Source organism: Megascapheus bottae, chromosome 11 (genome assembly GCF_031878675.1).
Source record: "Megascapheus bottae isolate mThoBot1 chromosome 11, mThoBot2.hap1, whole genome shotgun sequence".
Lineage (NCBI taxonomy): Eukaryota > Metazoa > Chordata > Mammalia > Rodentia > Geomyidae > Megascapheus > Megascapheus bottae.
In genome coordinates, this window is record NC_143519.1 from 53,888,944 (window position 1) to 53,915,292 (window position 26,349).

The window sequence follows — 26,349 nt, forward strand, 5'->3', positions numbered from 1 at the left end:
GTTTGGGCAGCTTGTATCTGCATTTCTAGCTATTGGAGAAACTGGGATTAGGAGATTATTTTTTTGATTCCAGGCCATCTCAGGCAAAAAAAAAAACCCAAACCCTATTTTTCAATACTCTTTCTCACCCATCTCATTATTAAAAGCTGAGCATGGTGGCATTCCCTTGTTACTTTAGCTCTATTGGGAAACAAATATAGCAGGATTGTGGCCCAAGCCAGCCTAGGCAATACGTGAAACCCTATCTCAAAAAGAAAAAAAAAATGACCAAAGCAAAAAGGGCTTGGATCATGGCTCTGCTTAGCAAGAATGAAACCCTGAATCCAAACCCCAATGCCATCGCCCCTGCACACTGTCACATCTCAAAAGTAAGCTATGCACTCTGAAATTTTGCTTTGCTTTACAAGACAGGGTCTCACCAGGTAGACCCAGTTTATCTGGAACTCATGCCCTTTCTACGTCTGCCTCCGCAGTACAATTGTTTGCCACCACACACCGATTAACAGCTTCCTCTGCCTTTGTATTTCATACATCCAACTGTTGCCAGAACATTTTCTGTTAGTTTCGATTTCAATAAGAATAAAAAGGTAGTCTCTTGTGTGGGGCACACAATAACTTACCTAGTCTAGAGACAAGAGAAAAAGCAGAAAGAAATCTGCTTTACTGTTAGCATTGTTAGTGTTCCCTGTGGACCCTAGTATTTCAATAAACCCTTTGTGATACAAGAGAAACTCTCATATTTAATTCCAGATATATATGTACGTGAATATATACATATACATGTGTATATAGTTATATATACATATATGTATACATATATATGTAAATATATATATATTTATATATGCCAGGCATGAAGATATCTTTGGGGCAACTCCAAGACTTTAATGTATCTGTGTCAGTGTTCCATTATCATGACAAAATATCTGATATGAGATAATTTCTAAGGGAGAAGTGTTTAATTTGACTCTTGGCATCTGATTTAAGTCCAAGGAAGTGAACAACTTTGTTGTGGGGTCTGTGGTGAGATAGAACATCCTGGTTGAAGCAACAGAGCCATGGTTCCCATACCATCTCTAAGGGTACACCTCCAATAACCTAACTTCCTCCCACTAGATGACATTTCTTAAAGGCTTCATCACTTCTAATTGCATCACAGGAGAGGGACCAAGCCTTCAGAATATGGGTACTTTGTTAGGTTATTATAGTTCCAAACTGTTAAAGTCTGAAATAGGAATTCCCCCCCCCCTTTTTTTATTAAGCCATCAGTTTAGTGCACCTTGGAATAAAAGGAGAATTCATTTAGGCTGAGTGATCTTCAAAGCAAAAATGAGAAGTCATCAGGATAATAATGGCTATTTCCTGCCTTCTTAGTAATCAGGCTTGTGGAACAAAGAATCTTCCAGAAACTTCACGCTTACCCATAAACTCTTGTGTCTCCTCTCCACTCATAGCTCCAGGGAACTCTGGCTCTTCTCTGTTAGTTACTTGTGGTCCACAGCATCAGGACATGTCAAGTAACTATCCCATTCTTCAAGAGGGCTAGGGGTGTGTGTGTGTGTGTGTGTGTGTGTGTGTGTGTGTGTGTAGGTGTGTGGTGGTGGTGGTGGTGGTACTACCAGGGCTTGATACTGGATAATAAATCCCTTAATTTTTCATTCAAGGCTAATGCTCTACTGCTTGGGCCAGAGGTCTACTTCTGGATTTTTTGATGATTAATTGGGGATAGTCCCACAGGTGTTCCTGCTTAGCCTGGCTTTGAACCATGATCTTCAGATCTCATCAGCCTGAAAGGCTAGTATTATAGACATGAGCCCCTGGAAGCTGGACAAGAAAGCTAAGGTTTTAAAGCTTTATTCACAGAAAACCCTCCCATGGGAACTCTATCTAAAGAAATGTCTGTGAGGAAACCTGTAGAACTGCTTAAATCAGCACACAGAACATAGTTTCTGGGGCATCTTATAAATTCAGATGCTCTACAGAGGAAAAAAAATTACTAACTGTGCCAACTCCCTGCCCTTTCTCTACATTTGATAAGAACTTGGTGAGTCAAAATTGGACTTTTTCCTCCACCTCCACACACAGATGTACAGCTACAAGCATGCCTTCTAGGTTCAAAACCCTCCCAGACTGTCAATGATGCTCATAACTATGCATATATCAACCAAGCAGAGAGATTGACTCCTTTACAATTATTAGTCCATTGGAACATTCAGGTTAGAAACTGATAAAAATATATAGTGTCTCAAATCATAGGTATATTGGGTAATACCTTTCAGACTTTGTTAACTAAATAATAATATTATTTATAGTATTGTTTTAATTAGTTTAAAAAACAATCCTTTCCCAAAAATGAATCAGAACTACCCTATGATCCAACAATACCACTCTTGGGCATCTTCCCATAAGATTAAAATCAGGATACAGTAAAGACACTTGTACATCCATGTTCATTGCTGTACCCTTGCTGATGTTCAAGTTATGGGAACAGCCCAGTTGCCTAACAATGGATGAGTAGCTCAAGAAAAGTTGCTACATATATACAAGGGAGTTTTGCTCATCTATTAGAAAGAACAGTATGCAGGGAAATGGAAGGTCTTAGAAAATGTTAGGTTAAGCGAAGTTAGTCATGCTTAGACAGAAAACTGGTGCATAATTTCCCCCGTATGTGGAAAGTAGAGCTGAAATATAAACATGTATGATATCATATACAAGGTTTTGTGCAGGTACACACAAAGAAACTGGCTAAGGGATGATGTACTTAGGCAAAGAGTTCAAAGACATAACTCCTGGGAACTGTTCAACAAAATGAATACGAAGAAGTGGCAACAGGTTTGGGGAGGGTGGATAACGAGGAAGGACACAAATGGAGAGTAAGAGTAAGCAGAGGCAGTCATTAAATACAGTGTACATTATGAAACAACAGAACCATGTAAGTTGAGGGTAGGAATGGGAATAACAGGCAAGAACGATGGAAGAGGTAATATTAGTGAAGCTGCATTACACTCAGTCTAACTTAGGGGATTATAACCTCTTTGCATTTACTTATATTTTTAATGAGAAAAGAAACAAATAATAAAAAGGACACTACTTACTATTCTCAGCTATAATAATCAATTTAGTGTAATTTTTAAGGGGGAAAGATAGCGGCACTGGGTACTGGTGGCTCATGTCTGTAAGCCTAGCTTCTTAGGAGGCTGAGATCTGGTTCAGAGCCAGCCCAGACAGAAATGTCCCTGAAAGACTCTGTTCTCCAATTGCTAAGTCAAAAACCAGAAGTAAAGTTGAGAGTAAAGTACTCAGGGACACACCCAGGCCCTGAATTCAAACCCTACAACCCTTTTTATCAACTGATAAAAGGAAAAATGTGAATTGCAAACCCCTCGATGGCGGGGGCACATGCCTTTTCTTCCACTGATACACCCATCTCACTCGGTAAATGTGTCCCCTCTGGACCTGCTCTAGTATGGAAGGGGGATAGATTAACCTGGAACAGTTCAGCAGATGTCTACTGCAAGGCGATGTGGAAGTAGAAGGTTTATCTAGCTCCAGAAAGTAGCTAAGACCTATGCTTTCATTTGTGTTCATTCTGTGCTTAAGAGAGGGAACAAACTGTTTTACAGGAGAAAAACTCATCTACCCTAGGGTGATAAATAAAAGGCTTTAAAAATTCTCAAACATCTTATTACAAGATCTTAAATTATATCAATTGAGTTGTGCAAATTATTGCTTTCAATATGTTTTTTATCTTATTTTCCAAAGATGTTTGACACCCGTTGGTTATGGATTTCTTTCCAATCTGCCAGACACTCAAATGCCTCATTCCTCTCCTACACATTTACCACCATTGTTCTCCAGTGACTGATTTTCTTTAGAAATGAAGAAAATAATGAGCCAACTATGAAGGAATAATGTCCCTCGCACTCAAAAATATGTTTCCAAATTACACTTAGCTTGAGATTCGTCACAGACATAACAAAAGGGCACAGCCCTTCAATAGATCTATCATGAAATGGAAAAGAAAATTAAAATATAAGTAGGTCTGTCTCACAAAAGCAATTGGCATGTGCTTTTCTACTTTTGAAAAACCTTTGAGAGTAGAAGAGAGGATGCCAAGTATAATGGCTAATGTTGAGAGAAAAAAAAATGGTTGACCTTACTAACAATCAAATAATCTGGGAAAGGTCATTATTACTGTGGCATAATTATAAGAGAAATGAGGGTTTTTTGAGATGAACAAAAAAAATGAAACAACATATAAAAGCTTACAAGCATGGAAAGCAGTAGTAGGAACAGAAAACATACATGCAGGTGGCTAGAAAAGCATTCCTTAAACGAATGCCTAACCAGGGTTTTTAAAATTTCTTCTGGAACTGGGATTTTAACTCAGAGCCTGGGCTTTGTTCGTTAATTTTTTTTTCCATTCAAGGCAACTCAGGGCCTGAGCACAGTCCTTAGGCTTTCTCAAGGCTAGAGCTTTACCACTTGAGACACAGTACCACTTTGGGCATTTTTCTATGTGTGTGGTACAGAGGAATTAAACCCAGGTCTTTGTGCATGCTAGGCAAGCATTCTACCACTAGGCCATACTCATAGTCCCTGCCCTGGTTAGTTTTGAAGCACAATTCTCAAATCTCTTGAAAGGAGGTAAGCTGATTATATAAGATGGTCTGGTATAGTAATTCTGGGCTTGTAAGTATAGCTCAATATACTAAAAATTATCTGTAATAGAACAAGTAAGTGGAATAAAGCAGTAACTGCATGGATCACCTCAACAAATACTGGAAATATTTATGACACAATTCAATACTGTTTCATGATAAAAATCATTCAATGAAAAAAAGATTTTGTCATCTTTGTAAAAGGGCATCTTAAGAAACCAACAGCTGAAATAATACTAGGTGAGTACTGAGCATCTTTACTCTAAAATCAGGAATAAAAATAAGATATTAATTTTGCAGCTTCCAGTTAAAAATGTACTGGAGGGTCTGCTTAGCGACTAATAAAGGCCTCTCCAACTAGAAAATTAAGAAGTAAAACTCTTTATGGAGATAATATAATTTTCGATAGGGAAAATCTTAAGTAATTCAACAAAATGTATTACAATTAATGAATGAGTTTAGCAATGATATAGAATATCTTAAAGATGTAATAATCAGTTGTTTTCTACATAGCATCAATGAATAATTCAAATACAAATACATAAATCAATTTCATTTATAATAACATGAAGAAGAGCAAAAAATGTATAAGTAAAAAACATGAATCTTGTGTTTTTTCATATAAATTGTAGTGAAAGATTTGTATACTGGAAAGTATGAAATATGAAAAGAAATTGTAGGAGATCAAAATAAGCTGAATGTCATTCTATGTTCAGAGAAAATTTAAAAATTACTCTTCTAACGAAACCAATCATAAATTTAACTCCATCCCTATACAACTATAGCTCATATGCTTTTGAAGAAAATCTAAAATAATCTTACTTTTAAAGAAAAATTTAAGGACTTGTATTACCTGATTTCTAAGCCTATTATGGCAATGACATATAAGCAATCTATCTGGAATAGAAATAAATGCATGTCTATGGTCAATTGTTATTCAGCAAACATGTTCAAAAAATTCAATGCAAAAGAAAAGAATAAAAAAAACAGTTCTGGGAAGATTGGTATCCACATATAAAAGCAAAAAGCTAAGTGTTTACGTCACAAAATGTAGAATGCTTCACCCAAAACAGATCAAAAGAACAAAATGTTATAACTGAACAATAAACAAGAACGAGCTATTGATGCACAAAATAATGTAGATGGATCTAGATGGATACTCCACTAGAAAAGAAGTCTGATTTTGTCTTGGTCATGGTAAAGCTCGGAAATTGGATTATTTCTTGGTGGTCATGTAACAGATTCCTATCTGTGATGCTTAGAAGCAATGCTAAAGATAAAATTCACCATCTTGCCAGGCACAGGTGGCTCAGGCCTCTAATCCAAGCTACCCAGGAGCCTGAGATCTAAGGATTGTAGCTCAAAGATAGCCTGGGAAGGAAAGCCTGTGAAACTCTTTTCTCCAGTTAATTACCAGAAAACCCAAAGCAGCGCTGTGACTCAAAGTAGTAGAGCACTAGCCTTGAACAACAGAGCCCAGAGACAGTGCCCTGGCCCCAAGTTTAAGCAATCATGACTAATCAGAAGAAAAAAGAAAGGAACAAAATGTCACAATCTTGATATCATACTTCAGGCTGAGAACAGTTTGAGAATGTTAATCCAAAAGACAAATATGGATCTTTCATCAGATAGTGATCAGCCAGTGTTAAGGGTAGAATTTGACTCGCCACTGTTTTCTGAGCAAACCTAAACGATCCTTTTAACTGGAAAATGATTAACTGGAAGGGGTTGGCAAAACAAAACAAAACTTGGATTCTCCCAACCCCAGAATGTTCAATACTGATAGCCTAATGGCAACTTCAACAGGGCTGAGAAAAGATTATGTCATGTTGGAATTCAATGGCAGTCAAGTCTTTATTAGAAAGATAATATCCCCTTATTTTCTCCCACAGATCACAGACTGAAGGTGAAGAAAACAGAATATATTCTACATCTCACTTGGGAAAAACAAGATCTGATTTGGATCAGATGAAAGCAGAGCATATGCATTAATCAGATATTGCAATGATTGTTGACAGAAATATGAGGTTCATAGGCAAGTTGTCATCTTGTACTATGTAATCTGGGTCTCATAGAATATTGGCTCCATCTGCAAAAACTCTAAGAAAATTTATTTTATCAAGCCTTTGGCAATATTAGCAATGCCAGCAATAATTGCACCATAAATAGCACTGAACCCTATCCCTTTCTCTTCTTGCTATAATAAACTTAAAATGAGAAAAGTAAAAATTACTCAGAAAACTACAGGCCTGAGGGACTGTCATCTCAAGGATTAAAAAGGTCAAATTACTTTTGCCTTACTTATTGCTTCTAGACTTTGCTTGGTTAATAGCATTTTCTTTCGAAAATATGAGCTATTAATTGAAATTTAATAATAAGTGATTTGTGCCATATTAATATGATTGCATTTAAAGTGTATTTGTTCTGTATAAAACTGTTTCAAAATGGTTGTTTGGTCCCTAATATCAAAGACATGATAACTTTTCAAGTATAATATGACTCCAAGGGCAATAGAACAATACTGATAAGTGACTCTAAAATTGTTTCTAAATCCTATTGGTATATTCCTCCATTGGTAGAATTATGTATCTTCACTATACCATTTCTCTGCCATGATGTCCCAGGCCTAAACCACCAAAGATAATTGATCACAGATTGAAACTGTTAAAACTGAGAGCCAAAATAAATCTTCACCCTGCATTTTTGTTAAGGCACTATCACAGATCTACAAGGGAAAACCTGCTTTATCAGTTAGGTCAACCCTTCATGGCCCTTGGATCCTATGTAATAGGGAAAGGGTTAGATCAGAACTATATAATCTTCCATAATCCACTTGGCCTCCAAGTTACCCCTGTCTATTGTTTGATTAGACAATTAGCTTTCACCCCATTTGCCTTTCAGAGGATAAACTGTATCCTCTGTAAGGGAGGACAATGCAGATACCCAGTGTTCACCTTTAAATTAAAAGGAATATAGCATAATGGGAAAAACAGGCAGATGGCCTGAGGCTTAGTGGTAGACTGATTGTCTACCATGCATATATCTGGGTTTGATTGCCAGTAATAGACATGATCATCATTCAAATGAAGAAGTAAGCAAATAAATATTATTGCAATTATCAGACTTTAAATGTGATTTAACAATATCCAGTAGTCAGATAAGAAATGAGAGTTATGAGATATCTAAAAATCAAAGAAAACAAATTATACAAAATAGCCTAGAATTACAAACATAAAAAACATAGTCACTGAAATTTTTAACCAGAAATTGTTTAATAGAAGATTGAGCAGAATGAAAAATATATATGAATGGAAGGCTATAAAATATTAAACTGTAGTGTACTGCAGAGATGAAATGAAATTTAAAAAGTGAGTTATAAAGCTAGGCATCAGTGGTCCACACACACAAGCCTAATTATGGCGGAGGCTGAGCTATGAGCCCCCCTCCCCCTCCCTCCCTCTCCCCCACCCCATTCCTCCCTCTCCCTCTCCTGCCCTCCGTCTCTCCCTCTCCCTCTCCCTTTCCTTCTCCCTTTCCCTCCTTCCCTCTCTTTCTGGTCCTGGGGCTTGAACTCTGGGCCTGGGCACTGTCCCTGAGCTCCTTTTGCTCAAGGCTAGTACTGTACCACTTGAACCATAGCATAGCCTCTGGCTTTCTCTATGATTAGAGATAAGAGTCACAGGCTTTCCTGCCCTGGCTGGCTTTGAACTTCAATCCTCAGATCTTAGCCTCCTGAATAACTAGGATTACAGGCATGAGCCATCTATACACTGCTGTGAGAATTTTAGCAAGTACAAAAAGCATTAAGCAGAGCTTTGGTTCAAGAGGTAGAGCTGTCACCTTGAGCAGAAACATTTAGGGACAGCACCCATGCCTTGAGTTTAAGCCTCAGAACCAGCACACAGACAGACAGACAGACAGACAGACACACACACACACACACACACACACACACACTCGCGTGCGCACGCACACACGCAAACAGCATTATAGTGCGTGTTGAAAGACACTAGGAACATATCTCATTAGACACTACAGTGGAAAAAAGGGATGTACCAAAACTGTATTGAAAAACAAAATAACCTTTAATTTTCTAAAATTGAGGAATTATACAACATCCTGTGTGTGTGTGTGTGTGTGTGTGTGTGTGTGTGTGTGTGTGTGTGTGTGTGTGTGTGTGTGTGTGTGTATGCTGCTTCTGGGGCTTGAACTCAAGGGTTGGGTGCTATCCCCAATTTCTCTTATACCATAGTTGCTATTCTACTTCTTGAACCACAGCTCGACTTCTTGAAGCCCTGTTTTTCAAAAACTTCAAAGTTTAAGCAGAAGAAATACATGATATCCTATCGAGGCCTATTATTGTACAACTGCTGAAAATAAAAGACTAATAGAAAACATAAAAAATAAAACAAGTTAAAAAAGTCAGATTTACAGTTGACTTCTGATCAGAAAGGATGAAAATCAAGTGACAACTGAATAGCGTATCTCCAAGTATGGAAAGGAAATGAATTTCCAACTGGGAACACTCTTAACATGAATGTAATTTGAAAATAAGATTAAAAATGTCAGACAGGGAAAATTCATTGCCAATGTGCACTAAAACGGCACTAGAGAGAGCTCCCTTCTTCTCAGAAAGGCCTACTAGTGCTAGGAAGTTTGCAGGGTATATAAAAAGAGCTTGCAATTATAAAATGAACATAAAATACATTAGTAATTATTTTGGAAGAAAACAAATCAATTAATCGCAACCTCCTTTGTATTATCAACTCCATCAAAGATGTAAATATGCTAAAACATGGGAATTTTACTTTTGTTTTATTTTAAAGACTTATTTAATTTACCTTTAACTATTTTTACGCCGTTCTACAATAAGAAATTAAAGTAGTCCACTGAGGCTAGAGGTAGTTTACCACAGCTGATTTACGTTTCAATGAATTGATAAACATTAAAAAACTGCTATTTTTAGAATATTAAACTGACTTTATATATTAAATGAATTAAAATTTTAAAAACCTTGAAAAAAATTGAGTGACATCAGAAATATATCAAGTATTTTGCTACTCAGAGTTTTGATAGTACTTATACTGAATTATTTTAGTTCTTTTCCTTAGGATTTAGGTGAACATTTATTACAGTGGAAAAGACAAAATTGAATAACAAGTCTTCAAATAATTGTCTCCAAATAATTTTTCCTTCATGATGGAGCAGGGGGACATTAGATCATCATTCTTAAGCATAGCAGACTAAATGCACTCATTATAAGACTAAGAACATTCAGAAATTGCTGATCTTAAAATGATTCACTTAAGGCTTTCTTCACCTGAAATTCTCTTACACAGATCAAGAACAAATTTCTGTCTCCAACATACAGAAGGCAAAATAGTCTAGGGACAGAATTTCATCAGAAGTTTGAGGTTTTGGTTATATGGTTTCATGAAAACGTAATCTTAACACAGTTTTCTCAACGGGCATTGCCTCTTTTGTGTGGATGTGACTATCATGATTGAGGTGATAAGGAATGCGGATTTTTAGCTAGTAACTCTTACTTTGATATAATCCTGCGAACAGTGAAGGAGCAGCTGAATTCTAGGACCAATCAGAAAATGGAAAATTCCATTGTTAGAGAGGACTGGTGCTATGCAGGAGTAATACTACTAAATGTTGCAAAGGAATCAAACGGTCTCCCCCCTGAAGTCACTGTCTCTGCTCTACTTGCTTGTTTGTTTTATTAGGAATAAAATAAAACCAATTCTGGCAGACCTTGTTGCGTGTCTCATGTCAACTAAACTCCAATGCCTTTTAGTATTTAAGAAATCTTACTAATCACTTTCAGTATTTGGAAAATAATCTGTTTACATATTGAAGATGGGAAGATCTTGCTTTGACTCTACAGACCAGCAGCATTATAAGGAAGTACCTCACATATCTAAAATTCTTTCTTGAAATAAATTGAAATGAATTATTTTTCTGTGTCATAGATACCTGTTATACAGAAATGGATCGTTTCAGCCAACTTGCTTTCTCAACTGAGTGTATAATTAGTTTGTAGATGTTTATTTAAAAAATAGGAATTACACTATTAAAATTAAACCAGATCTTCAATATTTTTGTGAAACTAAAAATTTTTCTGTTAATTCTTATACCAAGGTGGGGGGAGACATTTCCAGTGATATTGTAGCCAGTATTAAAATTATAACATCTGAGTAATACCTAGTAGCAAAGTACTTAAATATTTTATCAAGATGTGCTTTCAATTCTAGACAGTATTTTATAAATATAACAGATTACAAAATAATTTCCTTTTATTTGTGCTGGTCCTGGGTTTTAAAACTCAGGAACTGGACACTTTCTCTGAGCTTTTGTTCTCAAGGTTAGTGCTCTACCACTTGAGCCACATTGTTGCTTCTGGCTTTCTGATGGCTAGGTAGAGAAATGAGTCTAATAATCTTTCCTGCTATGGCTGTCTTCTCACTACTATCCTCAGATCTCAGCCTCCTGAGCAGTTAGGATTACAGGCATGAGCCACCGGTACCTGGCCAAGTAATTTTTATTCTTCAAGTTGAAATCGTTGATGTTTTCACATAGTAGAAAAATATTTAGCATAAGCACTTTTATAATTGAGTGGATTTTTTTTCCCCCTAAAGCTTCTTTTCTTCATGAAAGGGCAAAACCATTTGCTGGTTCACTTTGTTCCAAGAACGTGCTGGAGTGCTAAATGAAAATGTGCATCTCAGCTCTCCGAGTAGCTTGCTCACTACAAATCAAAATGTTAAACTGTGAGGTTAAAATGAACCAGATAAGCAAATAAGTCTTTCTCCTTAGCCAACATTTTCTCTTTATACAGCATATTTAAAGGAACACAAGCTTTCAATGTTCCTTCAATTTAATTTTAGAGGTTGTCAGTGGCTGAGCAGTGGGCACTCTAATTATTTGGCATAATTACTCCAGAACAATTCTGATAAAGAATGGGTAATCTACTCTTTACACATGTGTACAAATATGCATATATTTTATATATACATATGTGCATATATATATATTTATGTGTACGTGGCTCTAAATGAAATTAAACATGACCTAGCTGCCAAACTAGAACTATCAAACTATAGCAACTACACAAGCATACTTATTGAACTGGGAGCGGTGGCTTATGTCTGTAATCCCAGCTACACCGGGGGCTGAGATCTGAGGAACAAGGGTCATAGCCAGCACAGGCACAAGAGAACCTGAGACTCTTATCTCCAATTAACCTCTAGAAAATGGGAAGTGGGGCTTGGCTCAATTATAAGGTGGTAGCCTTGGGCTGAAGAGATCAGGGACAGCTCCCAGGTCAAGTTCAAGCCTCATGACCCACAAAAAATAAAAAGAATACTTATTGAACCTGGACACCCAATATGTTCTTCAGTTGAAATTTAATTTGGCATGACAGACATCTTTCAGCACAGTGCTCATAAAGATGAGTATACATAAGCAATACTAGGTTTTCTATTCTTCACTTAATGTACACCAACCCGCTCCTATTATCCTTCCATTGCATTGTGAAGGATTTCTATTTTCATGATCAGTAACTTGAAAGACCAATATATTAAAATACAGCATCTGACAAAAGACCAGTCATCCATGCATTCGTTTAATCTACTCCTCCATTCAAAACTCATACATTGAGAAGTAGTCATAGTCATACAAATTCTGTAGAAATGAAAATATGCTTAGCAAGCACAAGGCAATGGCTCAGAATTGTATTATTTCTTGTAACATTTAGAACTGACATGCACTCTAAATCCATTAGAGTGTTAGCATGCTTTCCATAAATCTTGATTAATAAAATCAATGATACAGAGAAAAAGAACAAAGGAAGTCAAAACCAGACTCATGACACTTAAAACATGGCCTGTCAAGTCTCTGACATGAACTCTCACCTTTATTTGCCAAATGTAATTACTACTAAGAAGTAACACATTTATTTTTGTAACATAAGAAATGATGGAATTCATTGTGCCATGTACAGCGATGTTACTATTATAACTCGCTTTATATGCTAAAAAGGAGCCAACTATGCTATTACAAACATGAAATGACCCATCCTTAATTACAGAAACATTGTATTTGTGGCAATTTTATTTGGTTACAAGCACACATTTTTGCAGTTTCTTGATTTCTTAAAGGTTTTTACTGTCTTTCTCTAAGGACCGAACTTTACTGATCTGTAAAGCAAAATATAATAAAAACATGGCTGTATTTACATGTAGAACATCTGCATGTAATGTTCAGTAATATTGGCTTTAGGCCCTAACTAGGTTTTAATATTTGAAGAATAATTTGACACAGAGTAAAAGGAAAGTTTTACTCTGGCCCAGAGATTGCTTTGTTAAAACATGCACTTGTCCATGTGTCATTTATATAGTTATTCCATATTTCATTTAGTAATGTTCAACAAATATCTATCTGAATAAATACTATTTTCGTACTAATTTTTGTAATACTATTTCATTTACTCAAAGACACTGGTGCTTCAATTTCCATTGGCTTTTGACATGTCACTATTAAAAGCATATATACATCTAAAAATTACCATATCAAATTAAAATTTGTCACCAGCTAACAAGATAGTTCATTCATTAATTGCCAAGTGACATTGCAACAATTAAACTATTGTAATTTCAGATAAAAGTAATACAGGATCACATGTCTTAATTTAGTACTGTTATAACATTAACAAGATGCCATATAACCCTAACCTGTCTTAGCGTGACTGCCTTTTAATAGACATCTCACAAAGAACAGATAAATGTCATAAAGATTTTAAAGAGAAGTTTTAATTTAAAAATATAATCTTAAATCTTGTGGCTTAAGAAAAATTCATTATCTTGAATTTTACCTATGAAAATAAAGCCTTCTTTATTTTACACACAGACACATTTCAGAGTAGATCTCAGTATTAATGGTAAAAGATGTGCAAAGCTCTGCATTCAATACCAGAGGGGAAGAAAGAAAGGAAAGGAAGGGGAGGGGAAAGGAGGGGAAGGAAGAGGTGGGAGGGGAGGGAAGGGCGGGGGAGGGCAAGGTTGAATTTTGAGAAAAAGCTGCTTGAGGTAATTTACCTCCTTTTCCCTTCAAGGCTGATGAAACTTAAGATAACAAGTTGTTTCAAATTCTCTCCTCTGGAGGAGGGTAGCTCAGCTTAGCCCAATGTCACAGTAATTGAAAAGTACAAGGAATAAATCCTTGCGAAGGTATAATGAAGTTAGGAATCTTGTTGAAAGATTAACTTTATTTTAGAACCCACAGGGCTTAAGTGAAAATGTGCTCACCCCTTTTATTTGGAGGGACTTTTTTGTTGTTGTTGTTTTGCTTTGTCTTGAGAGAGGATCTCCTTATCATAGCCTAAGTTTACCTGAACAGGAGATCAGCCTATCTCAGTTCCCCAGGTCCCTGATTCCCAAGCTATGGCTATAGAATTAAATTCACGTAAGACTAAGTCCTAGATTCCTCCCAAAGTAACTTCATCATATTCAGAAATTAAGTCTTCTTAAACCCAATGCAAACATAACAAGGAAATAGCATGGCCCAATGCATATGATTGTTACCAGTAAATATTATCCCCTTCCTTTCTGCATAATAGTTCCTGCTTGCTACCTTAATTAAATTGAAACTCTTGGTGTTATTTATTGGAAGAGTTTCTTAGGAGTACTTCAACATATCTCAAAAATATAACAGCAAACCACACTCAGAATTTAATTAATGCCTGTCACTCCTTGCATTTTATTCGCCATTTCTCAAGAAGATTCACTGTGCTATTTAAAGCTACTCAAGGCATATTTTTAATGTAATGTAATGTTTGAATTAACATTTCTAATCTTATTTGCAAAACCATTCCTGTGTGTACTCTGTTGTCTCACAAGAAGCTATTACTCTTTCACATGGCTGGTTCTGCTTTTTTTTTTTTTTTTTTGGTAAAGAGATACAAAATAAATGCTAATATTAAACAGACAGCACCTTAAGTTTAATTATAGCACATCAAATACTGGAACTATTATCTTTTTTATCTTACATAAATTAAACTGAATTTTGAGAAGCATTATTTGAATAATTGAAATTTTAAATGCATCACTGTATTTACCAAATAGTTCATGGAACAAGATAGTTTTAAATTAATGTCCTTAATTTGTAGTCTACCAAGTGAACAATTTATTTTCCTAATGGTATCTTTTCATCATCAGGCTATTTTACTGATTATACTAGAGATCAGATCTACAATTGTGCTGATTTAAAAACATAAAAACATCGCTATGATGTGTCTATCTCTGGTCAAAATATCCTCCTATCTCTTAAAATATTGAGATCTCAGTGCATCTGGAAGGGTTCGAAATAGAAAGCATAAGGAGAAGAAAGCTAGTTCTAAAGCAATCTTTCAGGATAACTACATGGAAATGAATGCACAATTAAAATTAGGTTGAACTGAACTAGTTTTAGTGTTTATTTATGAAGGGGAGATCGAGTAAAACACAGGTAAAAAGGTCAGATTTTTATTGTGGGCTGTCTCAATCTTATCTGTAGTAAGAAAGGAAACCTCGGGCCTAGAGTTTGGCCTGTAGTAGAGTGCTTGCCTAGCATGCAGGAAGACCCGGGTTTGATTCCTCGGTACCACATACATAGAAAAAGCTGGAAGTGGTGCTGAGGCTCAAGTGGTAGAGTCTAGCCTTGAGAAAGTCCAAGGACAGTGCTCAAGGCCCTGAGCTCAAGCCCAGGTCTGGCAAAACAAACAAACAAACAAACAAATAAATAAAGATTAATAAATAAAAAGAAAGGAAACCTCATGATGAGTTTTTCTGAGTTATAAGCAGTCAGTAACACAGTTTCAAATGGGTCCAGACAACCCAGGAAGTCAAGATGTGCATTGAAATCTGATCCCTTGAAATACTTGCTAGTGATGATTTTAGAAGAAGGAAATGTAACAATTTATTACATTTTCCCTTCAACTGGCTTGTTTTAAAAATAAATCACATCTTCATAAGGAAACATTTAGCTCATTGGTTTGGGTCTTACTACTGTTTCCCCTTTCTCATGTCTATATTTGCTTATAATGTCATTTACTATTTATAACATTTACTATTGGAAAAGTGTATATACATCTCTACTTTTGCAATATATATATATATATTGATTAGAAAAGAGAAATATTTTACTTTGCAGGTGATAGGTAGATATGTGTGTGATGTGTTGACTAACAGAACTGACATGTTTTATTCATGGTAAAATATTTCTACAGTTAAATATATAGATATAAAGATAAGACAGAATATTTTCAAAATAAAATTTGAAAGCATTTTCTAATTCTGTAGGGTCAAAATCTGCATGTCATAAAGTGAATTATCATTTTCTAACAGATGTCAAGTAGTTCTGCTTAACAGAGTAAGTTGATAGTACTTGACTAGAGGTTAATCAGATATTGTAATATTTTGGTATCATGAAAGAAAAATAGAAACAAGAATAATACACTGTTTCTATTTTTCATCTACAACTGAGGGCCAATTTTTAAAGTCAAATCATTTCCAATTTCTTATACCATCTAACTCATGCAAATATTGATAGATACAGCCATAAGAACTGAAACATATTTCATCAAAATTTCACATGCATAATAATGCAAAATGATGTCATAGTTTATAAAACATAAGTTGCTTGAAGATTTTATGGAGCTTAGTCTTCCTTAATGAGGAGATTGGACCACATACATTTAGTCCTTTAGGTAGCTGAGACAATCTATGGCACACGGGAAAGAAAGTTTTCAGTGTGCACTGAACAAAATCTTCCCCATGTGTTGCTTCTACGCTTTTCTATTTATATCAAGTATGAGCTGATTAATGTTAAGTGCTAGCAAAGGTCATTTTGTCTGTCACTCTTTCACCAACTCATCGGGCCGTACAATTTGAACAGAACTTCCACTGTTTTTCTAGCATTCTCTGTGCATTTTGATCTTGACCTATGGCACAGAATAATAAACAATATGTAAGTAGATGATTTTAAAGCTCCTAAATAATAGCTTGCACATCCCACATCTTTGGGAAAAATTGGAGATAAGTATATTCAATGTCATCCCTTTCTCAAAGAGATTTCCAGAAACATTGTTAGTACTTGACCAGTTTTACTACAGTCCAGTTTGGACAGTTTATTCTTTGAGGAATGTGCATGTTTCTTTAAGATCTAACTGAACAGGGAGAACTTTTCTAAATATGCAATTGCAAGATCTTTTTATGATTTAACTAACTATAAATTTATCCAAAAGCATAAGCACTCCTTATGAATCAATTCCACCTGTCTGCATTTCTTTTGATGCCTTTCTTAGTATAAATCTATCTGTCCAACCCTGGATTCTCAGCCCCACGGAGTCCTTTATTGCTGATTAAAACTCTTATCAAGGCCGCTGAGCATGGCAAGGCTGTGCTAGCTTACTAACACACAGTGCAATGTACTCTTTCTTTTCACCTACACTGATCTTTAATAGTCCAAGATATTTACATGTCTGTCATACAGTCACTTAACTGATCTCACTAAGCCCTATCAATTCATATACTTTTCACTTCTTTAAAAACATTATGCTGGATCTTTACGTCTGCATTTCTGGCACAATTATCCCTCTTATCACTATTTTCTTCTAAATACTTAAAGCAAGGGAAATATTTCCTGGCCTACTGTTCAGCTGAATAGATGTACACATGACAAATACAACTTGAGTAAACCTGTAACCCAGCAATATAGACGGGTGGTGGAACAAACCCAACTTCTACTCTCACTACCTAGAGTTTTACTTTAAAAAGAAAAAATGCTTTGTGCTGTGATAACTCTGATTAGAAAGCCAGAGTTTATGTGAGCCCAGGGAACCCAATTTAGTTTTACAGGTCTGTTCTTCAAATATGTGTATCTATATCTATTTATACATCTATTTTTTTTTCCTCTTGGTAATCGGACAAGTAAAGCTTGGTTCTAGCTTTTCTGGCTCCCTTGTGCTTACTCAGTTAACTTGCTGCACTTGAAAGCATGGAACTGAACTGGAAAGGGCCTTGCTAAGAAGCCCCTCGTGGCTACAGGCAGACAAGAGAAGAATTCTCTCTTCTTTGGCTAGGCTCTTCCAGACCCCTTTGTAAGTGTTCTGCCATCCTCACAAAGGGCAACCGAGCTCCCAGTGGGAAACAACAAGTTGTTCCATGAATCCCAGCGAGTCGCTCAAGTTCCACACAGAGACACAGGCTTAACTGGAATGGAGGTGTCAAGGCACACACTCGGGGAAGGGAATCACCAGACCCGGTCCCAGCCACCTGGATCAAAGTGCAGGGCTGGTGTTTCCTGGTAGGGGAAGGAAAATGACGCAGGTGGTAATGGATGGACGGGACAGGGACCACTTTCTCTCTTTCAGCTCCCCACCCCTCCCAGCTGAGATCTGATACAACCCCCAGGATCTGCACCCCGGGGCCACCAGGAGCCCCATTTTCTGCTCCAAAGCAAGGCACATGCCCCAGCCCCAACCCCAGGCGCGGTGGCGGCGGCTTCTTTGTTTACCATATAAGTCACACCAGGGGTTCACTCCTCTCCCTCTTCCCGGCTCCGGAGCCCAGCTGCCTGGAGCTACTGAGAATCGCAACCCCCCCCCCCACTTCCCCTCCCAACCCAGATCACCCCCCCCCCCAAAGCTTCACCCATCTTCTATTCCGTCTGCCTGAAGAAAAGCCACCAGGGCGTTCCAGAGAGCCTTGGCAACTAGTAAAGCACCCCTCGAGGTGCGCCTCCCCGGAGGGGGGACCCGCTTTTCCCGGCGGCTGGAGAAACTTCCTGGAGACGCCAGGGAAGAGGCGAGGTGTCCCCGCGTGGGGGGCTGGGAGGGCTGGGGTGGTGAGGGGGGACACGGCGCTCGGGAGCCGCACACTCTACCTGGAAAAGTTGCAGTCTTCTCGCCCGAGTGAGGCGATCGGAGAACCTGCGGGTGCGGGGAAGGGGACTTGGGTGTCTTGGGGTGTGGGGTGGTGGTGGTGATGGTGGTGGGACCCCGGGTGCCAGCCCGGCTCGCTACATTCCGAGGGGATTTCCTTCGTGGCTTGCCGAGTTGTGGAGCATTCCAAGCAAAAGAAAAAGAAAAAAAGAAGAAGAAAAAGAAGAAAAAAAAACGCACGCAAGCTGGAGCCCACGCAAGCTGGCACGGAACTGGGCGGAGTGAGGATGCTCGGGAGAGCAGCGGAGGCGGGGGAGGCGGGGGAGGGGCGTCCCGGAGGGGGGGCGGTGGGGAGGGAGGCGGAGGCGGCGTGCGCCCTGGGCGCGAGGACACACAGCCTGGCCCACTCCCGGCCCTACCGACGATCCCGGGGGAGAACGTGCAGCGTTCCCACGGTGGACAGCCCAGGCGCCCCGAGCACAGGACCCATCCCTCGGGGAGGTGAGGGAGGGCGGGGGTCCCTTCCCACCCCCCTGGTGCAGCGTCCAGGCCCCGCCGGGGTCCGCACCTAACGCGCGGGGAAGGGGGCAGCCTTTGGTTCCAGGCACGTCCCCCGCAGCAGTGCTGTGCGTGGCACTGGAGGAGATCCGCGTGGAGATCCAGAGCTGACACCCCAGCTCCTCCTCCTCCTCCTCCCCCCCTTCCTCCTCCACCACTACCACCACCCAGCTCCTCAACTCTCACCCCTTTCTGAGCCAAGTGCCCTGAGGTCAGCCAGCGTGGGCAGGGGAGCTGACCTGAAGCCAGCCAAGCAGGTGATGGCCAGAACCTACCCCCGCCAGCGCCTCTGGGTGCCATGCCAGCCAGACACACCTCCAGGCTTTCTGGGATGGACGACTTCAGTTTGCATCAGGACCCAGCTTTGGGTAGCTCTGCTCCCATCCTAGTAAACAAACACCCATGCTGCCGCTGCGTCTGCTGGTCTCCTCCTCGACAAGAAAAAGTAAAATAAAATAAAATAGAAAGGTATCACTACCAGCCTCTCAATACACACACACACACACACACACACACACACACACACACACACTCCTCTTCCGTCCCTGCTCCCAGCAACTCTCAAAGTGGCTCCCACTGGAGCTCTGCTGGACTCCTCCAGCACCCCCTTTCTCATCCTCAAGGTGTCAGACTTCCCTTGCAAGAGTGGGGATGCAGTGTAAGGCTACTGTCAGCAATCCAGACAGTCGCAATGAATAAATGATGAACCCCCCAGCTTTCCGCCCACCACCCTCCAGCTTAGTCGTCCTTACAGCCACAGGAAAAATGGCAAGTGTCCCCATCAAAGAAACAAAACAAAACAAAACAAAAACCAAGATGTGGGCCAAGTGAGACTCAGTGGCTGGCTGCAGGAGGTGTCTGTGTGTGTGTGTGTGTGTGTGTGTGTGTGTGTGTGTGTGTGTGTGTGTGTGTGTGTATGGGGGGGAGAGGTGTTATTCATGTCAGCATACAGAACTCGAGATTTCAGAAGGAAGGTTATCTCTTGGTCAGTCTCCTCCATGTCCGTACATGAAAATAACGTCAAGATGCGGAGAGAAAACACAGTCAAAGTCAACAATAACTTTCTTGTTTCATCTGTGTCTGGGGTGATGCCCTGTCTGTCAATCACAGTTCTCTGGAAGGCTTGATTGGTCACAACCTCATATCCCAGAGAGAGATGGAAGCACCAATTTGGAAAAGCAACCTATGGAGGAAGGCATCCTGTTGAATCTCAACAGTGAGAGATTCTCTTCCTTGCCACTTTTGGTTTCTATTTGATTCTCTTTTACTTTTCCCAAAGCCCTGGAATTTGAGAATTGCTATGAAATCCCAGAAAATGCCTGCATCAATTTCATGCTTGTGCAACAGATGAGTGACAACTGTCTCCCAGGTGCCAAAGAAGAATGGGTTGTGCTCCCTACCCTCAGGATTTCTCCCAAGGAATGAAAACATGTAAAGTAGCATCTGCATGTGGATTATCATCTTGTTCATACCTGATCCTACAGTTCAGAGGAATTGATTATTCTCTTTATTTTCATGAGGAAGGAAGTTGTCCCTCACACACAGAGGTCACGTGATGCTTTAAAAAAAACCTTTTTTAACATTTCCATTTTAATCTTTTTATTATTACTATTCTTAAGTAGTGGTACAAAATATTTCAAGTCAACATGTCAATTTGTGAGCACATAACATCTTGATGAATGCCACCCCTTGATGTTTCTCAATACAACCCATCCCTTCAACTTTTTTTGTTTTTTTCCTAGTTTCATTTTTCACATATATGTATTGACCATTACCACTTTTCTTCTTTTTCCAATTGATCTTTTTCCTAGCTAATTGGTCTTCTCATGGGTTTGTGTCCAGGACATGGGATCTATATTCTGAATTTCTGGAGGCCATCTCTCAAAAGTACTGAAGTATAGTCAGAGAACTAATTGTGTTGATTTCAACCAGGCTGCCCCAGAAAATGAAGGATAATAATACCATTTCTTTTCTTCCCTGGATGTCATTTTCTTGTTTTCCACAAGAATCTGCTAAGATCTTTAAAGGTCCTTTTTTATTGCATTAAACTATAGCTTTTCATGAAATATGCAAAACACATTCTATCTGGAGACATGATAATGAATGAAATTATAATAAATTCAAGTTCACTTTCTGCTTATTGAGAGGGGATACAATACAAATGGAAATTTATTTTGTGCAGTGTATCTACAAGTATTTTGTACTTCTTTACAGAAAACCTGCTTTCTCAAGGATCAGTAAGTGTCTAGACAACAATGAAGCCAATATTGATTAATGCAATGTTTCATCTGAAAAAACCTAACTTTTGTATATTGTATGTACATATGCACCTTTGCAATTAGAACCCCAGTAGACAGAATTTCACATATTGCTACAAGTGTAGCACTTTAAAACACATGCAGCAGCACAGGTAGTTCATGCCCCTCTAATCCTAGCTATTCAGGAGGCTGAGATCTGGAGATTGTGGTTTGAAGCCAGCCTGGGTAGAACAGTCTGTGAAACACTAATCTCCAACTAGCCAGCAAAGCTGGAAGTAGAGTCAGGGCTCAAGTGGTAGAGTGCTAGCCTTGAACAAAAATGCTTAGAGACAACACCAAGAACCTAAGTTTAAGCCCGGGACACACACACACACACACACACACACACACACACACACACACACACACACTTCATGCAAAAGAAAATAATGGCAGAATGATCTACATAGTGTCAAGAGCTGCTTATTTGTAACCTGAGCATTTGTACCAAATGGAACGCTCCTCCCTTCTCTCTTAGAATTCCTTCTTTATGATAAATATCATCTTTATCATGATGTCAGTGAGAGATGTTTTTAACAATTTCCTCTAATTTGGTATTTTGCCCATGAGAAAGATGGCTATGAATCTAAAATTAAAACAAGATCAAAAAGAACACCCAGAACAGCCTTGTACATGTCAGTCTTCTGAGCAGGCTATGTGCCATGGAAAGAAGCATTTCTATTGATCACTGAGATTTCTCTTCACCAGATTCATGTGACTATCGATTACTGATCTCATGTTGTCCACAAAACTGTTAGCAATTACTGGAAAATTATTTGAAGTCTATAGAATCAGTCTCATGAACTGCATTATCATTAACAGTAAAAAGAAAAGTTTGATTTCATAAGTCTGCATGGTATATAACTTGCACGTCATTGAAGTCAAAGAGATGAAAACTAAAATATATATTTGGAAATTTATTTCAATAACTTGTGTGATTGTTGTTCTTAATGTGCTATGTTATTTCTCTTCTTTTTTGTTGCCCTTTGGTTATCTCATATTGTTATTGTTAAATAGTGTCTGACTTGGTTATCTGGCATATTGTATATATGTTTATTTGAAATAGAAAAGGGAAGGGGGAAAACAAGATGATTGGGAAGGGGTGGTGAAAATGCAGACAAAAATATGAGAAGAGCTATCAATGTGTGAGAAGTAATGCACCTACTATCTGGCAAATATAATTGTAACCCCTCTATACATTACAATAAAAAGGAATAATCCTGCTTTGAAATGAGCAAGATTCATATAATAAGAGAGATGATAGAGCTAAAAAAGAATTTTTTGCAATTCCTACTCATAGCAAAAATGGATCATAGAACTAATGTCCAAGTTAGTTTTAGGGACTCAAGATTCAATTTATTTTCTCATATGTGTGTGTGTGTGTGTGTGTGTATTTGTGTGTGAAGTCACTAAAAAAGTAAGTGTGTAGACAAATGTGAAGTAATGAAGGGTTTGTATAACCCAGTTTCAGTTCATCCTGTCAGGTTGTGAGTACAATGCATTTTGATCAATGTCAATCCTTCAACCATTCTTTTCTATGTTGCCCAGTCTAACCCATTCCCTTAAAATTTCCCAGTTCCATTTCATATGTGTACATTGAATATTATTACTGCATTATCCTTCTCTATTCATGGAGATAGAGGAAGTATTAAGAAAATTTAAATCTGTATTCCATTATCTTAAATTGATCTAGTAGTAATGCAGTTGTGGAAGGGGCCATCAGTAAGAAGACATTAGGGCCTTTTCTGATCTTAGGAAAAATTGGCAACTAGGTGAGCATTATCTCTGAAGCCTCAAGGATGTGTCTTCTAATTACATATGTGGGTATAGTCCTCCCTCATTTGAACCAGGGCCCACTCTGGGTCCAAACGAAGTTACAGTCTCCATTTACCTGTCCCAGGTGTATTGCAGGGGTGTGTATCCCTTGTCCTGACATCAATTGTAAGGATTCTTTGATTCAACGTGCTTGACCATGCTAAGAACAAACTTTTCTACTTGCCTGTTTGAGAAGAATATTTTGAGTGAATGGTGTCATTATATTCAATATATATTATGTAAAGTTTGAACTATATAACCTGATGGTAGTGGTAGGAGAGAGGAAAATGGATGGAAGGGGGATATTGGTCAAGTTGCAGTATACTCATAATCTGGCATGTAGATCTGAACCCTCTTGGTACAAGTAACAATAAAAATAATTTATAATTGCTTACATTAACACAAAAAACCATTTATTTTCTGTTGAGTGTCTAGGATTCATGACTATAAGCTACTCAGGGAGCTGAGATTCAGAGGATTATAGTTCGAAGCCAGCCTATGCAGAACTGGAGAACCAGCAAAACTCTGATCTGGAGGCATCCCTCAAGTGGTCAAGCTGAACTAAGAAAATGTAAGGTCTTGAGTTCAAATCCCAGCCAAAACAATTAAAGAACGTATTTTCTAAATTGCTATGTTTTTTCAGAAATATTAATTTTAATGAATAATTATACTTCTCTATGAACATTTAAATACTTTTGAGTCTTAAAAATGTGGTAGTTTTTATGTATTTATCCCTCCTTAGAAAATTGTTGTCGAAAGTCTTGCACATGCTTTTTTGTTCACATATCCAGTCATGACTTCAGGATAGATTCTTACAAAGAAAACCATGAACCAAGATGCCGCAATATTTTAAAACTCCTGATATATATTACAATGGAGCTTGTTTTATGAACCTTCATCAACAACAGGAATATTTAACCTTTTAACTCTTTTTTCTTTACTTCCTATTTGAGAAAAAGTTACCTCAAGGAATTGTATTGCTAGACAGGTTTCATATTTTTGGTTTTTGCTACTTGCTTCTTTCCTGTGAGTTTATATGGCTCTTCAATACATTATAAGAATTATGTTTTTCTTCTGTTTGATTTGCAGTAGCTTTTAATAGATTAACATTAATGCATTTTCATATTTAAGGAAGACATTCTCCGATTGCTCAATTTGAAGAAGTAGTATTCATTTTATGAAGATGTTTTAATTAGCATGCAGTAGTTGCACATTGAGGGTTTCATTGTAACATTTCTCTATTTGATTTAAAAAATTTTTTTTACAAATATCAAACCAGCACATTTTTCCCAAATGATTTATTTTAGTACCTTGATGCTTCTTTATGCCTTTTTCTCTCAGGAATCATTTTTACAAGCTTTTGAAAATGATTTCATTTTCAGTGGAATTACATTGTCGTAAATCTCATGCATCCTGGAATCATGTTGCCAGTGTTTGAAATTCCAGTGTCAGCATTCACCTATTAAAGGTTTATGAAGCCTATACTAGTGCCAAGCATAGTGCCACTGGGGCTTCGTACATGTGTATGAACAAACCAGGCAAGATACTCCTCTTGTAGAACTTAGGCTTTAGGAAAAACAAAGAATAGTTAGGAATATGTTATACTAATAATACAGTAGATGGATTAGGTGGGTTGGGAGGCAGATTCAGGTTTAGTCTGCCACTAGATCCATCAGAATTTCGCAAGCAGTGCATATACAATCTATAAACAAGAAGAGCTGAGGACTATGAGGTACTTGGTTTAAGTACACAGATGACTCTGTGTACTTAACCTTCTCAGATAGAGGAGGGTGTTGGGATACATTTTAGAGAAGAGGTTGGGAATTCATTGACAGACATTTCAAGTATGGGATATGGCTATTAGAACACTTATAAGCTGTGTGTCATTGGTTAATGTTTGAAACCTGTGTGTGCCTTGTTTCTCCCTCCCTCCTTCCCTTCCTCTCTCTCTCTCTCTCTCTCTCTCTCTCTCTCTCTCTCTCTCTCTCTCTCTCTCTCACACACACACACACACACACACATATATATAGATACATTTATATGGAAGAAATAACTTAGTTCCTATTCCATGGGATTTTTTTATGAATTCCAAAACATTTGTATATGTCAAACACAACAGTAGTCAATGTAGAATATGAAATAGTTACATTGGGCATTGCTACATTATTTGGAAATCATTGAAATAGACCTTATTAGTAAACATCTTTTTCTTAAAAAATAGGGAACTAACATTGCATATTATGCATGCAAAATAACAAATTAATTCTTCTTTGCATGCTGATGGATGATTTCATACTTTTATTATACACCAATTTATTTTCTGTGTATTTTATTCTATTGATGTTAGTAGACCTTTCATTAATTACAGACCCCAAATTGCCATTTGTTTCATTTTCTATCCTTTTAAGTGTTGGTCAATTTCTATCAACTATTAGCTAGAACTGGTCTTGGGCAGACACCCAGTTCCCCATGTCTGAAAGGCTGTTATTTTTTTTGCCAGTCCTGGGCTTGCACTCAGGACCTGAACATTGTCCTTGGGTTTTCTCAAGGCTAGAACTCTACCACTTGAGCCTTAGCACCACTCTGGCTTTTTCTGTGTATGTGATACTGAGGAATTGAACCTGGTTCTTCATGCATGCTAGGCAAGCACTCTACTACTAGGCCAAATTCCTGTCCCCTTCGATGGATTTTTTGGACGGAGAAAATTTATATGAAGTTATAAATGGGCACTTATCCAGATGCTATTTTAGGCTGGAATATTTTACCTGGTCTTTAATATCAGACCAGTTTTGACTAAAGAAAAGCATAATACTTTTGCTTAGATAATTGTTTTCTTCTTACAAAATATATGTCCTGATTGGTGCATTTACCATTTTTATTTTATTTTTGAGGGAGTCAGAGGTGTACCTAAGGAATAGTGTGTTCTAGACAAGTGTGCTAACCCTAAACTTCACACCCCCTCTAGCTATTTGGGTTTTTTAGAACATAATTTTCCATTTATTTATATATTTACTTAGTTATTTATCTAATTTGTCGGTTGTGGGACTTGAACTTTGGGCCTGGGCATTGTTCCTGAGCTCTTCAGCTCAAGGCT

General features: G+C 38.0%; 1 protein-coding gene across 1 annotated transcript in view; it reads right to left on the reverse strand.

Annotated features, from left to right (window-relative positions):
- The window catches only part of Trpc4 (transient receptor potential cation channel subfamily C member 4), a 186,660-nt gene extending 167,901 nt beyond the window's left edge, over positions 1–18,759 (reverse strand). Inside the window, exon 1 of the mRNA XM_090342294.1 lies at positions 18,588–18,759. The gene's annotated coding sequence lies outside the window, so the exon portion shown is untranslated. The remainder of the gene's footprint in view (positions 1–18,587) is intronic.
- Between the last annotated feature and the right edge of the window lie 7,590 nt (positions 18,760–26,349).